Genomic DNA, 14,333 nt, shown 5'->3' with positions numbered 1-14,333 from the left:
CAGGAGGAGAGAAAGATCTAGATTTCTCTTTAGTTTTAGTTTGGTATTTATGGATATCCTTCTAAAGATGTCCTGCATGCCAATTAAATGCATATTTTAAAAAAATGTTTAGTTGAAAGACAATCAGTTCCTTCAAGGTCAGTTCACTTCAAGTTACCATACCCATAATTTATTGTTTCTGTAGAAAACCATAAAAACAAATCAACCAACCAACCCAAACCGATACAAGCCCCACACAATTGAGTAACTGCTGTTAACAGGTAGGAAAAGCTTGCCATGGTTATTGCTTACAAGACACACATTCCAGCTCTGGGAAGGAGGTGGAGGAGCAGGGACAGAGTGGGAATCAAGTGATCCATGGCTCCTCTGAAAATGGTCGGAGAGGGGGGGAAGATTATGAAGTGTTTGGTTCTAGTATCCCAACGCACAAGAAGCATGTGGGACCTGGGGACAGTCGGAGGTCCATGGGCTGCATGTGTAGCTGCAGTGGGCCCCATTCAGCCTGTGGGCTGCAGGCTGCCCACCACTGCACTGAAGAAATAAACTTGCAAGTGTCTGAAAAAAAACCCACAAACAATCTGAAGAACCTCTGTCTTTTCTCAAATAAGCATGATCCAGAATAATCACATAAGGCAATGGGGAAAAAGAACAGTCCACAAAATTAATTTTATCTCAGTTCATGAGCCTGGAACTAGGAAGTGTGATTAGTTATGGAACAAAATAACTAGCAAAAAATGTGGTTCTTCTACCACCTTTGTTCAAAATAAAATGAATATTCATGTTAAAGATGCAACGTGGAGAGCTAGTTTATCTTGTCTGAGGTGCTTTTCAATAACTAGACTAAGGACTGGATAAGACCTAGATAAGCAAAGGCTTTTCCTTTTCCAGAGCTATTTTACGTCCAAGAGCCTCCTGTGTGCCCTGCAAAGTGGTGGAAGAACCAAGTTTTTATAAACAAGAAATCCTGTGGCACCTTATAGACTAACAGAAATTCTGAAGCATAAGTTTTCGTGGGCAAAGACCCCCTTTGTCAGAAGATTTTACAGCTTTAGTGAATGGTCACAGAATTCATTAACTGTCAGTATGGTGGAATGCACAGGATTATTAGGGGACAAAGGACAGCGTTCCCTCTATTTTTTTCCTATCCACTGGCAGAATAAATTTTGTTAGATGCACTAAATCATGGTTTCCCAAAATGAGGGGTGTGTGTGTGTGAGGAAATTTTAGGAGGGGGGCACAAGGCGACCCAGACCCCCCCAGCCATTACCCCCACTCAAAGAAAGAGCTAGCCTTTGCTTCCAGCTCTCAGCCCTTCATTTTATGTGGGTGACACGGCACAGCTGCTATAAAAAGCAGAGAGCTGGCGAAGACCCACATGGTGCTAGCTGCCTCCTGCAAAGGAATGTGGGTTGTACGGCGGAGGGAGGAGGAGAGGATGGGGTTAGATATGGGACTGGGGGATGCTAGGTAAGGAGAAAGGGAGGGTGAGAGGGTAAGAGCAGGGGGCTGGTGGTACCTGGCTTTGGGGAAGGGTAGGGGCTAAGGTGGGTGGCTTGTGGGGCTCAGGCGGCTGGCCCCAACTTGGGTTGCTTAGGCTGGTGGCTGGCCCTGGCAGTGTGGGGCTCGGGTGGCTGACCCGCAGCTTGGGCGGGCAGCTCAGGTGAGTGGGTGGCTGGCCCCAATGTCTGGTGAGCGGGTGGGTGTCTCTGGCAGCACAGAACTCGGACGAGTGGGCAGCTGGCATGGGCAGCTCTGGCTGCTGGCACAGGGCTCAGGCACCCACAAGGCGGTGACTGTGCTGTTAGCCTGGATGGTCCATAGCTGGCCACTGGGATGGGGACAGCACAGCGTTCAGCACCCCAGCCAGGGCTGCAGCTGGTCTCTGCAGGGCCCATGCTGCGCCTGCAGCTCTGGGGCCATGCCAGTAGCCAATTTGGGGTTGAGTTGGTGCCCATGGGGCCGGGGCTAGGGCCATGTCCAGCATGGGGCTGGAACCAGCCTTTGCAGCCAGTGGCTGGGCTGGTGTCAGCCCAGCAGGAGGTAAGGGGACCCCAGGGCTGGAGGAGGGAGCACTAAGGCTCCAGCGGTTGGTGCGTGGCTCAGAGTGGGGCAGCACGGCTCCACTGAGTCTGCTACCTGCTGTTTTTCAGACAACTTTTCTGGCAACTCCATTCAATAATTAGTACATAATCCATTCAATGCTGAGGTCAATACATTGCCAGAAGTATTGCAAGAACAAGCACTCGAAATAAAACATGATTCAAGTGCAAAAGAATTTCGAAAACTCAAGTTTGGAGGAATTTTGGACAAAATATTTCCCAAAGTACATGAAAGTTGATAAAAGCGCTATGTATTATTCCTTCATTTTTGTCAATGTACCTCTGGGAAGAAAGATTGTCAAGTTTAGTCATATTAAAAATGAAAGAGAAATCAACTGAATGAGAAAAAGATTTGCATTGCGCACTTTCATCTTTCAAACCTAGGATTTCCCAACTTGTGAAGAAAATGCAGTGTTATCCTTCATGTTAAATTAAGTTTGTTTCTGCTGTTTCTGAAGTTAAACTATTTGTACTTATTTTTAATTTTAAATAACATTTTATACCAAGTTTGTGTTTATTTTAAACTATGAATTGAATTTTTTGTTAAAAGTGGGTTGGATGATGATAAAGAAGGCGGGGGAGGTGTGAGGGTCTCACAAAAACCAAAAGGAGGGCATCATGTTGAAAAGTTTGGGAACCACTGCACTAAGGCATGTGCAGATGTGAACTATCATAGAAACACATGCTGGCAGCTTTGAGTGCTCTGCCGGACTATACCTGAATCTCTCCTGAGTAGCTGCTCAAGTGCTCAGCTTACAAAGAACTCTGACAAAGGGAATCCTTTTAATTTAGCTAGTAAATTTAAACAGATTTAGCTTTGCGGGTATACAGTCATGGGGTCTGGCTGCACTACCGCTATTTTTCACTCAGCCTACTAAGCTTAGTCCTTAGAGTATGTATTTAAGAAATTTTTGAAGCCCTGACTATGAACACAGACAATTTAATTCCGCGGCACTTTTTTTCTGTTTTGTTGAAAGAACTGTATGAAGCAAGTCAGAAAGTATGTGGTCCAAACTGTGGTGAACTACCTTCAAATTCAGATGAAGTGGGTAAGCTGTTGTGATCCCAACCCCCTAAAATGGACAACAGGCTAACAAAGAGTCCCAGCTTTACAGGTACAACACAGCCCAATAACTGAAGAATTACACAAATACCAACTAATTCTTGGAACAATGTGAGGTAATGCCTGTATTGTGCACAGAATATGCAAACAGTTCTAGAACAGTTTTACAAGCATAGAATGGGAATGACTCATACTGATCCAAAGTGTTACAGCATCTGATTATGTATTATTTCAATAAATAATGTGTTCACTTTATTATAGTGATCCATGTCAACTGCATTTCTTGGAAGCATTTTATGCTGCAACACAGGACAACCAAGAGTAGAAAAACATAGGGTCAATAGCTTTTAACTAAAAGTGGAAAAGCAACAGCCTTACTTTATATAGCACAGACAGAAGTTATTATCAAATGGTAGCACTATTATAAAATGAAAAGTTAAATTAAAAAACTGGAGAAACATTCTACTAAAATTAGCCATGAATGAAGCATTTGACACCTCAAAATATTTCAGTAAACCTAAATTTAAATACTGAGCCCCTGTCTTGTAAGTGTGACATATATCCTTAAGTGAAATCAAGCAGAAAGAAAACAGACATCATATTTGGGATGTATGCCACAAAACATAATCCCCCAATACAAGAGCCTTTTACCTTCAATAAAAGCGAATATACCTCAAAATTGCAATGCCGCAAAATTTTGGAAGCCAGTGAAAAATATACATAGCACATTATTAATGTAAAATTCAGGCATTCTAGATTTAAAGCAGAATGGAGGAAGTTCTGATCAGAACAATATTTTAATACAATAAACTCTTGCATATCTGGCATTCTATTATTCAAAACCCTCAAATTACTGGCATTTTAACCATAAGTACATTTTATAGTTACATTTTCCATACGTACAGTACACCAAAATAAATACAAATAAATACAGTATAAGTTTACACAGTACAATGCTACTGTTGGTGGTAAATAAAGTACTCTGCATACATTTGTCTGTTTCTTAATATCTAATCTAGTTTTTCTTTAGTGTTGTGTATTGCTAGATATACTTATTATCCAGGATATTTGAATATCTGGCAACCTCCTGGTCTGGGACTGCTGGATATGAAAGAGTTTACTGTAATCCAGGTTCCTAATAGTGAAAAAGCATATTACAGTCTGGTATGCATCACCACTAATCTTGTGAGCCTCTCTTTTACAGGCTTAAGAATAAGAAGGTAAAGTGAAGGATGGAATCTCAACTTAGAAGATATTTGCTTTGTTGGGCTAAAGGAAAGGGGTGGGGTACCTGCAGAGCGCCAGCCACTTGTAAAATGTTAGGGTTAGCCACTGGTGGGCTGCCAAATGCTTTGTTTACTGAAGCGCCCACAGCCAGCCACTAGCAGCTCCCCATGGCTGCAGTTTGTGGTTCCCAGACAATGGGAGCTGTGTTACATTATCTTCCTCTCATACGTGAATGATTCCAGATAATTTCTCTTCTCTTATTAAGCAAATGTCACTGAGCCTTTGTATGCCAACGTATCAATCCACATCTTCAAAGGGCAGTCAAATAAAAATGAGAATCCTATGTTTTTTTAAACAGGAGACTATATGTTCCAAAATTAATAGGAAGTGTTGGACTGGGCCACATTATATTCTGTTACATTTTCCTACATACTTAACAGTATCTGAAAACTGCTACTACTAAGCTTTCTAATTATTTTAAGACATTAGCTTTCAATTATCAAGCATGGATAGAGTATACAAATACTCATTACTTGATGGTTATAACAAATATATTGTTAATAAATGTATAAACCTGTAAGTTGCCTATATTTGTTTCCCACAGAGCACAATTCTACAAGCAGCAGCATCTTCATCTAGTTCCAGTATATTGTACCAAAACCCACACTTGAAAAAAGCCTTGACGATCCTTAATGACTGCTCACCACTGAACACCCCTCAATTTCAAGTTAAGAAAACCATTCAGAGCTTCTTTCACAGACTGAAAATTATGCTTGTCAGAATTCTGAAATTTGCTGTAGGCTAGCTCTTTACCGGCCTTTTTGCTTTACAGAACATATGTGATCTCTGAGAGAGGGAGAGGGGCACCCTCCCAAGTTGTATGTACCTTTTTCTGTTACCTTACCAGACACAGAGATAGGAAGGACCCAAGTTGGTCAGTGATTTCCCACTTCAAAACCTCCTAAATTTACTTCACGTAATTCATCTTTTTTTTAAAATGCAAGAAATCTTAACTATGTCTCCATTTGATATAAAAAAGCAAAATTTGTCTAACCAGAGCTTAGCCTCACAATTAAGAACTCTGACGAACAATACTCTGTAGCTCACTCTCTCACAATCTGCATATGTAATGTTTAAATAAAAGCATTTTTTGTTGTTAGAGAAAGCTGCAGTTTTGTAAAACAGGCACTGGAAATTACTTTAGGTGACACTTATCAACTACAGTCAAATTAACTCAACCATTTCTGTATCAAAAAAAGAGTCTACACCAGGTGACAGCAATGATTTTTGATGTGGTGGGGTGGTCACTCCAAGATTTTAGCAAGTGGTGAAGGGTGCACTTTGTTATTGAGGGGATGAGGGATTAAGGATGGAAGTTGGTGCAGAAGGGAGCTTGGCATAGGGAACTTGGATGCAGGAGAGATAGTTCTGGTGAAGGAAGGGGTTGTGGAGCAGGGTACTGGGGTGTAGGATCCTGTAGGGGGGGTATGGGTGCTGGAGAGGATTCTGGCCAGGAGGAGGGACGTAGGAGCAGGTACAGAGTCTGAAAGGAAACTCTGACCTAGGGCAGGTGGCAGGAGGGTGCAGAGGGTTTAGGTGACCTGGGGTAGGAGATTCACAGAATCATAGAAAAATAGGACCGGAAGGGACCTCGAGAGGCCATCGAGTGCACCCCTCTGCCCCAATGGCAGTACCAAGTACTGTCTAAACCATGGGTGTCCAACCTTTTGGCTTGCCTGGGCCGCACTGAGTGAAGAGGAATTGTCTTGGGCCACATATAAAATATATAATATAGTTAATGTATATAAATCACATAATAATGTTAAAAGTTTACGATCTTGTGGGGCCGCTTTACTAGCTGTCCAGGGCCGCATGCAGCCCGCGGGATGGACACGCCTGGTCTAAACCATCCCTGACAGACATCTATCTAACCTGTTCTTAAATATCTCCAGCGATGGAGATTCCACAACCTCCCTTGGCAATTTATTCCACTGTTTGACTACCCTGACAGTTAGGAACTTTTTCCTAATGTCCAGCCTCAACCTCCCTTGCCGCAGTTTAAGTCCATTGCCTCTTATTCTATCCTCAGAGGCCAAAAAGAACAAGTTTTCTCCCTCCTCCTCATGACACCCTTTACCTGAAAACCACTATCATGTCTCCCCTCAATCTTCTCTTTTCCAAACTAAACAAGCCCAATTCTTTCAGCCTTTCTTCCTTCATAGGTCACATTCTCTAGACCTTTAATCATTTTTGTCGCTCTTTTCTGGACCCTCTCTAATTTCTCCACATCTTTCTTGAACTGCGGTGCCCAGAACTGGACACAGTACTCCAGCTGAGGCCTAACCAGCGCAGAGTAGAGCGGAAGAATGACTTCTCGTGTCTTGTTCACAACACACCTGTTAATGCATCCTGGAATCATGTTTGCTTTTTCTGCAACAGCATCACACTGTTGACTTTGCAGGAGAGGATTCTGGCCTGGAGGAAGAGTGTGGGAGGGGGTGCATGGTCTGAGAGGAAGCTGGGGGTACTGGAGGGGGTGGGGTTCCAGAGGCAGGATGTGGCTGGGAGGTGCTTACATAAGAATCTCCCAGACACCACCACCACTCAGGCAGGCTTTCCTACCTGCCAGCAGGCCCACACAGCTCAATGCTGACAGTTCCATGTGACCCTCTGCACTGGGAAGGGAGTCGGGGGGGGGGGGGGGGGCAGCTTTGCAAGGCTGACCCCACCCCAACAAAATGTCTCAGCTGTTACTGGCTGGAAACCAGATAACGTGAGCTGAGAAATTGTGTTCCACTTCCCCCCCACCCCAAGTAGAATCACTCAGCTCCCACTGGCCAGTTTCTGGCCAATAGGAACTGAGAGATTTTGCAGTGGGTGAGGACACTGCAGGAAGCCCTTCCCTCTGTAGGGCAGAGAACCACAGGGGTCAGCAGCTGCTTTTAGTGGTGGTGTTCTGTGCTGCAAGGGAAGGCCACAGGCTGGATTAAAAGGCTTGTCAGTCTGGATAAGGGTTGTATCTTGCTCAGGCTATTCTACGCCAAAAATCCATAAACTGGGTTTCTTACTAATGCAGTTAGAAAGGACTATAACAATACTGTGTAATGGACAGAATATGACATACATTATGGGCTAAGAAGTGTGTTAACACTAATGTTTACAGGACAGTACAGAAATTTTAATATTTATTCCTACATTGGTAGGCACCACTACCACCAGACATACTTTGTTAGCCTCCTCCAAAGCAGCAATGTCCATTTAAAGGTTATTGTTTGAATGTTTAATTCCTTCTGTGCTCTTAGCTTCTTTATTAATCCAGCTCCCCTTCAAAGCTGAAAAACCAGCTCTGCCACACACAAAGCAGAAATGCAACTCCTGTAATCAGGAACAGAATTTACCCACAGTGCAAAAATGAACTCCCAAGTCTCCTGAGCATTTGCTACACAGTCAGGAGTTCTGCATCTTTTTTGGCCTAGGTAATAAACAAACAGCTCATTAACTGTTTGCTGTGTATTTTCTTGAATATTAGTCATATGACTAACACAGAAAAAGAGGTTTATCAACACTCTCCCACCCCATTGCCAGCAGTAAGAATGTGAAACCAAGAACAGGAGAGAACTTCTGCTAAATCCCTGGATATGAGTTTCTGAAAGTGAAGATTAAAATTGCCTCACCAACAAAAGACATTTAAACCCCGGACTTGAATATTTTAAATCTTACATTAAACTTCTGTACTCTGTGTTTTTATAACTTGGGATACATAATGAATTAAAAAGTCTCTTGAATACACTGTTAATACTAGAACCCAGCAGCATCCTGAAAGATTCTGAATTGCAAGTGAAGCAGCAAGTAATGAATCAGAAACCGAGTATATAAAGTACTTCTTGTTATAAATAATAAAATGTCTGTTTGAGTATTTTTTCCATGATGGATAGAAAGCAGCAATAATCAGAGACTGCAACAGTACAACAGGATCTTACCTAACACTTCAATTGTGCAGATAACTAAGCCGAAAGGCAGGAAGGGAAGAGGGAGGAGGAAAACCCTATGCAGATCATAATCAGCACACATTTCCAAACACACCATTTTGAACCAAGCCATTGGGGCCTTTTATTGTTCTTTCAAGAAAAGAGTAACTCTGCTTGTTATTCCAATAAAAATACCTTTTGCCATCTCTGAGTCAAACTTCTACAGAAATAAAAGACAAAAGAAGAACTGAGTCAGATAGAAGTCTAAAGTTTGAGAACGTGTGTGAGGCAGTGGAATGGCAAGTGACACAAGCCAAATACTGAACAGAAAGATGTATTATCAAGATTAAAGCTGCTAACTTCTTCTAACCGTATTTGAATCTAGAAATTTCACAGAGGACAGATAGAAAGCCCACAACAAATCTAACATTGAAAATAAAGCCTGGGCTATGCTACAGATGTATAAAGTTCCAGGCCCTGCCCCCCATTTCCACTAGCCCTAACACTGATGCAGTTGACTTGATTGAACACTAATCTAGGGATAGTTCTGGTAGCTGGAACTGCTTTTACTTTTCAGCAGGTCTAACTTATGACTTAATAAAAAAGTTCTGACTATCAGACCTTTATATACTTTAGATCCTAGACCAGTTCTAACACCAGTTCCAATGAACTAGTGGGAATTTTTGTAAGTGTTCCCATTGTTGACACCCCTTAATCATAACATGTAGGATCAGCAATGGTACTACTTGTGGAAACTCTTTCAGAGCACTCCAAGGACTAAACTTACTGGGCTGGGTGAAAAATGTCTGTAGTGCAACCAAACCCTATGACAACACACCCCAAAAACTATGTCTGTTTAAATTAGGGATGTAAAATCCTGTTTAATTAGATAACTGGTTAAACATTAGGTTTACCCAGTTTATCAATTAAATGGGGATTGGGAGTGGGGCTGTGACTATGTCCAAGGTGGAGTAGCCCCCCAGTCCTCAGCAGGCCTCAGGTGGGGTGCTTCAGCCCTGCCCAGACGCACTGCCCCCTCTCCAACCACCCTCCCTCCCAAACTGCTGTGGATGGGGGTTGCTCCCACCTGGCTGAAGCAACTCTGCTTGTGGTGCTCTTGGGTTGGGCCACTGTGGCTGGGGGCTACTCTGGCCACAGTGGAATGCTCCCCTCAATCCCCCCTACGGTGGCTCCATGGAACTGGAGTAACCCTTGCCTAAGGCATGCAGGGGGTTTCTCCAGCCCCTACCATCAATCATAATGTACTGCAACTTACCCATTAACCAGCTGAAAGTTAACACCCCCAGTTTACATATGGTCACATCTTACTAAGTAAATTTAAAAAAAGGAGTCTCTTTGTCCCCTAATAATCCTGTGCACTCCACTCACTGTTGGGACCATTCACTGAGCTATAAATATGTGGCTCCCCCACCTTGTGTAAGGCAAACAGGAAGCTCCTGGCCTTATATAAACAGCTCTGATCATAACCCTTAAAAGAAAAATGGTACCTTTGGTTTCCCTGCTCCTTTCTGGTCCCTTTGCAAAAGAGGACAAATCCTTCTACCCTGATTTCTGCCTTCTTTCTGAAAAACAAGTGGCTCAAGTGCCATTCTGCAACTTTCTTCTTTTCACCTACCAAAGACTGTGGTGTCTTCCCCAGTCCAACTCTGCGCACACCCCTAGCTTTTCCAGACTTTTAGTTACCCAGGTCTTATCCAGACCTCAGTCTAGTTACTGAAAAACACATTACGCAAGATAACCCAATTGTCCACATTGCTTCTTTAAAATGGATATTCATTTTATTTTGAATAAATGTGATCAAGGAACCACATTTTTTTTAGTTATTTTGTTCCACAACTGACCACACTTACTAGTTCCAGACTTACAAGCTGAGATAAAACCAGTTTTGTGGACTGTACTGTTTGTTCACTGCCTTATGTGGTTATCCTGGATGATGCCTGGTTGAAAGGTGAAGACTGCGTTCCCACAGATTGTGTTTTTTCAGACACTTGCAAGTTAGTTTGTCCCAACTACAGTTCCCACCACGATCTGAAGAAGAAACATTATATAGGTACAATCACACCCTACATAAAGTTCCAGCTAGAGAACAGAGCTCCTGCTGATTGTGCTGACACTTACAAAACTTAAGAAATTCATTACAATCTTAATATTAAAAAAGGCACTAGAACTATATTGTACCTTTCTATTACAGCTCTAAAAAGTGTAACATCACATGAATAATAGAAATACCAATGAGTAAAATACATGGTTTTCATTCCATTGATCTGTGGAAGTGGATTTTACCTATGAAAACTCTTGACCTAATAAGTTTCTTAGTCTTTCAGGCCACGATGTCCAACACGTTTGCTACTCACCACGTGTGGCAAACAGGACACTGCATTGCGGCAAATGCATGCATACCTAACTCATAAGAAACAATAATTATTCGAATTTGTCACACATGTGCAAGATGACTAGCATGGGCTGCCAGACAGCAGAGAACACCAGTGGGCACTGACAATGCCCATGCTGAAAGGGAGCACTGCAAGGCATGGCAAGGACAGTGGTTTGGTATTATGCTCTCCAACACCTGAAAGCAGCGCTGCTGTCTGCGTGCTACCCGCAGGGAATAGCTGGAGCCGTGTCACTCCCAGCTGCGATGGGGTGGTTGTCATTGTTACAGGCTATTTGGGGTTCAAAGCCTTTCCGTAGTTAGCTTTTCTTTGCTGCAACAAGTTGTGTTGCTGTACTTGTGTCTGTGATTATTACATCATCTCACAGTTCTGTGAGAATTCAAAGGCCAGAAAGTATTTATTTTTCTAATATTATTTAATAACATTTTTATAATATAACGTACTGAATATGGAAAGACAACAACCACAAGTATGGCGAACTTTGAATTCCTATTGGACATCGCGGCTCTAAGGTGCCAAAGGACTGCTTGTTATTTGTGAAGCTACAGACTAACATGGCTATTCATTTGAAAAGGTTTACAAAAGTTCATTTATCAATATCAGTTTTACTGGAATAAGTCCATATACCAGATTTTACAATAGTTACTGAGGCTTGTACTGTGTACTTGTTTTCTATTACTGATTGTTTCTGATTTAATAAGAGGCTCTCAGTGATGCACTGACTGCGTCAAAGTTCAAGGCCTCTAGATACACCACCGAAAAATGAAATCCTGCCCCCACAGCCATATATCTTTATTCCATAGATCACAATGATGCAAGTGACATCATCAAATCAAGCAATTTCAGGGCTAGCACTCTGGTTTAAAACAAAGAGAGACTCAAGTCTCTTATACAGTGTTTTGACTTTTCCGGAGGAAACTATTCTTCTTCATAAAGCGTATGATTTGAGTATGGATAACTTGGGCTGCAGGACTATCACAGATACTTTGCTGTTTTCATTTGTTGGTGACTTTTCTGTGTGAATGTTTGATTAACCCTGTGACTTGGCCTGACCACAATGTCTTGCCATAACTTGGAGCAAGTGATTATATGGCACCAGAAAGGGGGAGGACAATATGTTATGGAGGGAGGGGCCCCACCTGTATAATGTGGCACTAGCCAAAGAGGTGGATCAGTGATGCAGGACAAGAGCCACTGCTGGGGGCAAGGCAGGCCTGCTCTGAAAGCCATCTCTCTTCCCTCCCTCACCTCCAGGGAGAAGTGTCTCCCACCCCAAGGACAAGACCTGATTCTCCCCACACTGTAACTTTATACACTGTTTCTTTCTAAACCCCTAACATGTACTAGATTTACTATAATGGCAGTGTGATTTTTAATAAAAAATGCTATAACAAACCTACAGCTCTAATGTTAATTTGTCACTCTTCTTATAGCAAGCTATCCCAGACCTACAACACATAAAACCCAGAAAACATTAGTTTAGCACACACACAAGTCACTTCATAAGTCATGACAATGTTCTGACATTGTAAAAAATCACATCTAACACACTCTAGTAACAGAAATGTCAAGACACAATCAAGTGACACATTTTAGAAAGTACATTTTCCTTCTTCAAAAAAAGAACTTCCTTTTTGTGGACTACAGCCATGCATATAATTATTTACACTTGCAACTGCATGTTACCAAAGTATTCTAGAAACAAAAGCCAAATCTAGTAATCAGTTCTTATTATAAATATATTTAACATGTATAAAAAGAACCCTGTTGCCTCTTCATCAATTATGATGATGCACTAATACAGTCACAGGCTTGAGACATTCCAATAAGAGAAATATCAATACTCATATGATGCAATACTATGCCAAGATAAAAACTGAGTTTCCATGCTGGTTTAGCTGTTTTCCTCACAATCCTCATTAGCTAGCTAACATTGGTCACTCTCACTTCTCCCTCCCAACTACACACTGTTCGTTTGTTTAGTTGCTAGTAATCTCATTTCCCTTACTCCAATCCTTACTGCACTACCAGCTCTTATTTGTTGACTCATTTATTCATCACCCAACCCTTATTTTTTATATTTTTCCAGTGGTTACCTCTCCCTCTTCTTATTTCACTCCTTACTGATTCAATACCTTATTCCCCCTTCACCATCATCCTTACGGTTTAACAACAGGCCCTCGTCCCCAGGACTCTTACCTCCTAGCGTCACCGGGTTCTCCCTAATGCTCTAGGCAGCTTTGTTCTGTAGCTAGGTGGGGAGTCAAAGGTCCCTGGTCCAGAAAGGTGCAATGGGTGAGGATAAAGCCCCTCTCCCAGGACTCCTACCCCCACTTTCCGCAGACAGCCCACTATGAGAACACGAGCAGCGAGAGCTCACTATTTGGCAGCATGTCTCCCTTCGCCAATTCTCCCTGCGCAGGTGCATGGGATCCTTATTCCGCAGGTCCCTGCAGCGACGCTGTACGCAGGCGCTCAGGACACGAAGCAGCAGGATGTTGCTGCTCCCGGTGCTTCCCTTCAAGCTGCGCGTGCGTGACAGCCCGATTGTCCCTCCTCCCGCACCGTAACCAGGGTTGCGCGCGCGCGCGCGCACGCTGCCGGCTGTTTGACACGCACGCGCGCTCACCCCCCAACAACGCGTCCGCCCCTTCCCGTTTCGACTCCCCGCGGCTCACATTTTGGCAGGGCCTCGGCGCATGCGCGGTTCGGCTCCCATTTCCCCGACACAAGTCTCACTATTTGGCAGCAGGGCTGCCGTTGTCGCAGTGCCATTTGAACGACCAGCGGGAAAGAGGGGGCAGTCCCGAGCGGTTCTCTCTCTCTCTCTCTCCCGGCCACCTGCCGAGTTCGTGCTTGAGGCTGCCCTATCAGCAACTCTCGGTGGGGGTGTGGTGCCACTCCTCCCACCTAGGGAGATCCCCGAGTCTTGCCCCGCTCCGCCATCCGTGTTCCCCTCCCACCTCACCTGAGAGCGGTGCGGCTGATTGCTGTCCCCTTGTGGTCTCCTCATACTGCCCCAAACCGATGTACATCCGGGCCTCGCCGCGACGCCGTCCCCCAGCGCCGCGACGCCACGCTCTGGGCGGGGGGGGCTGTGTGTGTGGAGCACAGCGCGCCGCACTGAGCATGCGCAGTGCGCAGGGAGGCGGGAAGGGCGTCGAGTGAGGGGGAGTGCGTGGGCCCGAGCCTCAAGCGCGGAGGCGGAGGAGGAGGAGGAGGAGGAGGATGCCGGTGCCCCCGCCCCCGGCGCGTGCCCGAAGCGGGGAAGATGTTGGGTGAGGTAGGGCCAGGAGCGGGGTTCTGTACGTGGGAGGAGCGGTGGTGAGGGGCTGTAGGGGGCCTCGCGTGAGGCGCGCGGGGGCTGCTGGGGTGGGCCTGAGGAGAATGGAGTCTGCTGGGCTGGCCTGGGGATCTGGTTCGGTTGCAGGGCTGGTGGCACCTGCGCCCCTCTCCCAGTGCACCTGTCAGGCAGGGCCAGCTGGAGCATGGGGCACCCCGTTCAGCAGCTAACACGTTGGCGCGGAGGGCGGGAGGCAGAGCACTTCCCCAGTGCTCCCCG

At 44.4% G+C, this 14,333-nt stretch overlaps 1 protein-coding gene across 3 annotated transcripts in view; it reads right to left on the bottom strand.

The window, feature by feature from the left end:
* The window catches only part of SPOP (speckle type BTB/POZ protein), a 44,211-nt gene extending 30,342 nt beyond the window's left edge, over nucleotides 1-13,869 (bottom strand). The window contains exon 1 of one of the 3 annotated variants that reach the window (XM_074979222.1): nucleotides 13,740-13,869. The gene's annotated coding sequence lies outside the window, so the exon portion shown is untranslated. Of the gene's footprint in view, nucleotides 1-12,970; nucleotides 13,099-13,151; nucleotides 13,170-13,739 lie in introns of those variants that run through there. The other 2 variants (XM_074979223.1, XM_074979224.1) reach the window with 2 other exon arrangements.
* Between the last annotated feature and the right edge of the window lie 464 nt (nucleotides 13,870-14,333).

The sequence above is a fragment of the Carettochelys insculpta genome, chromosome 28 (assembly GCF_033958435.1).
Source record: "Carettochelys insculpta isolate YL-2023 chromosome 28, ASM3395843v1, whole genome shotgun sequence".
NCBI classification, from domain to species: domain Eukaryota; kingdom Metazoa; phylum Chordata; order Testudines; family Carettochelyidae; genus Carettochelys; species Carettochelys insculpta.
Note: the sequence above shows the minus strand (reverse complement) of the source record. Positions and strands in the feature narration are given on the sequence as shown.